Source organism: Pollachius pollachius (genome assembly GCF_949987615.1).
Source record: "Pollachius pollachius genome assembly, chromosome: 18".
Lineage (NCBI taxonomy): Eukaryota > Metazoa > Chordata > Actinopteri > Gadiformes > Gadidae > Pollachius > Pollachius pollachius.
Window position 1 is genome coordinate 4,059,697 of NC_136951.1, and position 5,000 is coordinate 4,064,696.

The following is a 5,000-nucleotide window of genomic DNA, read 5'->3' on the forward strand; positions in this document are numbered from 1 at the left end:
GGAGGAAGATGATGGGGAGAGCAGGAGAGGTGCAGGGAGAGGAGGAGGAGGAGGAGGAGGAGGAGGAGGAGGAGGAGACGAGGAGTGTGTGGGAGGAGTGAGATGTTCTTCCTCTCAGAAGAGCGTCGCCTTCCAAGCCCTCGTCTTCTCAATTATCCACCGCATAACACCGCCACAGTCACACACACTGCTGCACCTCACACACAACACACACACACACACACACACACACACACACACACAGCACGCAGGGGGAGGAGGGGTGAGGAGAGGAGTGAGGAGCAGGGAGGAGCAGGAAGGAGGAGAGAGGAGGGGCTAGGAGAAGAATGAGGAGCAGGGAGGAGTAGGAGCAAGGAGGAGAGGGAAGAGGAGCAGGGAGGAGGAGAGAGGAGAGGAGTGAGGGGCAGGGAGGATGAGCAGGGAGGAGGAGGAGGAGGAGGAGGAGGAGGAGGAGGAGGAGCAGTAATTGGCTGCTTGACGTCTCGTTCTCTTTGTGTTGTAAGGAGTGGGTAATTAGTCTCAGTCCATAGGAACAGGTGTGGGCTACGTGCACACCGCTGTGCACGTGCTCACACAACACCTCGCTGATGTCAGAGAGTTGTGCATGTCACTCAGAACGAGGTGGGGGAGGGGGGGAAACTCTGCAAAGCATCAACAATACAGGAACAGAAACGGTAAATATACTTTCTCTGAATATGATTACCAGCAAGATAAACAAAACATTCAGCACGTCAACTAACCTTAACAAACCACACCAAAAAAAAACAATTATAAAGAAATATGAAGAAACCAAATTAAGCTTCTGCCGGCCCCAAAACAGCCAAACCAACCAGGTAACATTCAACTGGTCTGTAGTTGCTGGCTCGAGGAGCCACCTGGTTGCTAACAGCTAGAGTAGCCACCTGGTTGCTAACAGCTAGAGTAGCCACCTGGATACTGGCAGCCAGCAAGAGAGGCCAACTGGTCGCTAGCACTAGGCAGCTAGGGTAACAAACAGCAGTGGATGGCCTAAGGAGTCGCAATGAACACATAAGTCACGCTAGACTCAATGGCAACGTCTGGCTAATGCTAACCTTGAAATCACTGCCATTATTAGCACAGCTGTCATTAGCATTAACACGGTAAATGAGGCTAATAATATAATATAATAATAATACTAAAAACGGCTATTAATGCCTAATCCATGGCACAATTAAGAACACCGCAGGATACGTTTCAGTAAGCTGCTCATAGAGAGAGACAGAGAGCGACAGAAAAACATAGTGGGGGAGAGAGAGAGAGAAAGAGAGAAAGAGAGAGAGAGAGAGAGAGAGAGAGAGAGAGAGAGGGAGAGGGAAAGAGAGAGAGAAGGTGGGAGTATTTGAGTAATTGTCGTGTTAAGAAAGCACTTCGTGTGCGTTTCTATTTTGATGAGAATAGAATCAATGTTTATACTCTGATTGACGGCCGTGACAGAGGCAGATCTGACTGAATAGAGACAGTGTGTGTGGGTGTGTGCGTGTGTACGTGTGCGTGTGCGTGTGTGTGTGTGTGTGTGTGTGTGTATGTGTGTGTGTGTGTGTGTGTGTGTGCTCATGTGTATGTGTGTGTGTGTGTGTGTGCAGTGTGTTATCTACCTTGGTGCGAGTGTGTTGTGAGAAACGGTGGCAGGATAATATTAACCCCCCTCCACCCGCCATAATCAGCTACGCCTATTAACATCACCACAAAGACAGGCCTCATGCGTCTATCTGCACTCCCATCCCTCTGCGCTCTAATGCCGCACGCTGGCAGCCGCTCCAGCCCGCTTCTCTTCCTCTTCCTGTCCTACACACTTCCCGTCACCGTGGCGATGAGCGTGGAACGCGGCGCCGGTGGATTTGGTGATTTCCTGGAGAATTTCAAAAACCACCGCGGAGGGCGGCTGTAAATATAGCAACGAGAGGCGCTAAATACTCGCGTGAGCACACACACACACACACACACACACACACACACACACACACACACACAGGTAGGATGGAGCCAGACTAAGAGGGTTTAATTAACACCATGAAGGCTTGTTGTTGTTTAGATGTTTTCAGATACCTCTCTCGTGTGTGGACTCTCATTCCTCCAACATTTGTTTCTTTTTACAAATTTTCACACGATTTGTTCTGTTTGAATGTTTTTAGCATTCCTCCAACATTTTGTTATCCAGGGGTAACGCTCATGTTTGTTCTGATACAAGGGAACCAATCCAAAGAGTCATTCATGGACTTGCAGTGCTTGAATCCAGACGTCCTCATCTGTGCACCATTACAGAATAACTCATTCAATACCCATGGTCCCAGTATGGTAGAGAAGCTGACCATTGCCATCGACATGTTTCATCATCACGGCATGGGAGACATTGACTCTTTCAAAGGAGAAGACGATGTGTCAGAAGACATGGACCCGATCAACGTTTGTTGTCGGGTGGTCTTCAGTAAAACCAACGTGTGTAAAGTTGGATTATCTGGGAATGTCAGCCAATCAGAACAGCGGCCGGAAGTGTTGTCACGTATCACCATATCTCGGTTCCCTCCTGGTGTGTACTGAAGCTAAACCTACACACAAATACACACAGAGAGACACACAAGTACACAACAACACACACCACATGGACCCCCTCGCCGCGGTGTTTAGCAGACGTTTAAACATTTCACACGATATCAAGCAATTCCTTCTCCGCGCTGCCAAGAGCATGTTGGCATGACGACAGGTTGCCCTAACGACCCCCCCAAATCCCACTGCATCCCCCAAACCTTCATTCCAACCCGACCCCCCCCAAACACACCAATAATACACAATTAAACACACCATATTATGCAAAAATAGTTAATACACAATAACACAAACCCACACAAATACACACACAGACACACACATAAAATAGACACAATAATACACATAAATAATGCACACAAAATAAAACACACGCACACACCACTCTCTCCCTCTGCTCACACACATATTTAGGAGTTTGAATTGTCATGGAATCCCAAAATCTAAATCTAAATCCAAGGGCAACAACATGATAAAAAAATATAAAATGAACCAGCACGACATTAACCTTGTGGTTGGGCGTGAACAGGTGACATCACACTTGATTTTTGAACTTTAAATTGGATGAACTTGATTTAATGTTTTATACAGCTTGTCTCTCTAGTAAGCTTTCATAGCCCTGTGCTAGCCGTACTTAGCATATCTAGCTGTGTGCCAACAGCTCTAACACTTACTTGCTCCTCTAGCTATTAACTAGCTCGAGCTCTGTGCTATCTCTAATCAGCGGCGCTAGCTTTAATTAGCCACATTCACACAGCTACAGGCTCATCAGAAGGCCTGCAGCAAGCCACAGCAGGGGGAGAGTGGTGTGTGTGTGTGTGTGTGTGTGTGTGTGTGTGTGTGTGTGTGTGTGTGTGTGTGTGTGTGTGTGTACGTGTGTGTAAGTGTGACATGTGTCTGAAAGAGGCGGCAATATGTTGAAAGGTGCAACGTGCGTATCCGATCCACAATTACACATTTAAATAAATAAAAACATTTCCAAAATGCCGACGCGCGCCGATGTTAGCGGTGCAGCGGCGGCCTCGCAGCCGGAGGACAGACACACAGCCGAACATGACAGACACACAGCCGAACATGTCCAAACAGCCGCAGCTCTGCCACCCTACAACAACAACAACAAGGGCCGTCTATTTGTATTCAGAGTGGGAACAAGCAGCGGCGAGCCCACACCACCGCGACACGCCGGTAAACAAAGAACACGTCCTGGCACCGCGCACACCCGCAACACACACACAAAATGGCTTCCCCACACCAACACCATGAGGAGAGAGGAGGGGAGGAGAGGAGGAGAGGAAAGGAGAGGAGAGGAGGAGGGGAGGAGAGAGGAGAGGAGAGGAGAGGAGAGGAGAGGAGAGGAGAGGAGAGGAAAGGAGAGGAGAGGAGAGGAGAGAGAGGAGGAGGGGAGGAGAGGAGAGAGAGGAGAGGAGGAGAGGAGAGAGAGGAGAGGAGAGAGAGGAGAGGAGAGAGAGGAGAGGAAGGAGGGGAGAGGAGAGAGAGGAGGAGAGGACAGAGAGAGGAGGAGAGAGGAGAAAAGAAGAGAGAGGAGAGCGAGAGGAGAAAGGGAGGAGGAGAGAGAGGAGGAGAAAGAGAGAAGAGAAGAGAGGAGGAGAGGAGAAAGGAGGAGAAAATAAGAAAGAGGAGGAGAGAGAGAAGGAGACAGAGGAGGAGAGCTGACTCCTCCTCTGAGGACAGACCAGGCTACATTTACAGAATTGTTCATCCTTAATTAAGACCGTTCCACCCCAATGTCGGACAGCATATCTTTCTTACACTCTTCATGTCATATTTCTATCCTTTCTACTACGGCACGCATCTCCTCCCCGGTCAGTGGGTGAGGGGTGAGAGTCCTCCGTGCACCTCTTCCAGGAGTCCAAAGCATCTCCACCGTACTGAGTGAGCGTCCAAGTGCAGCTCGCTACACAAAGCCCTCCGCCGGGCTCCGCTCCCACGCTGTGAGGAGAGCCCACCAATAGCAGACCGGCTCTCAATGCATCGCTTAATGAAATCACCTGCAGACCGGCTCTGTACAGAGCCGGTCTGCAGGTGATTTCATTAAGCGATGCAACGATTGCTAATACAGGCTGGAGGTATTTGGACTACCAGGACCACCGTGGTACTAACAGGACAAAGGTGGCCCGCTTTGATCCTCTGTTGGTAAACAAGAGCATGAGTCTGCTTCCAACGGAGCACTCTAACTGGCTAAAGTAAGCCGGGTGGATCCAGACTAAATTATACCCTCATGTCAGAATAAACCCAAAATGTGCTGCAGGGAGCAGAAATCCTCCTCCAACACAAGTGGAGGTATTCTGCACCTGCAAGGGGACACACAACCTCCTGATCCACGCCCGCATGTAGAACAGCAGCAGAACCACGCACACAAGCACACACTCCGCACAAACTCACACAACCACACACACATACGCACACACTCACAC

The 5,000-nt window shown here is 49.4% G+C and overlaps 1 protein-coding gene across 1 annotated transcript in view; it reads right to left on the bottom strand.

Annotated features, from left to right (window-relative positions):
- Positions 1-5,000, bottom strand: part of tcf4 (transcription factor 4) — a 101,296-nt gene that overhangs the window by 95,635 nt on the left and 661 nt on the right. The gene's annotated exons all lie outside the window — the stretch shown is intronic.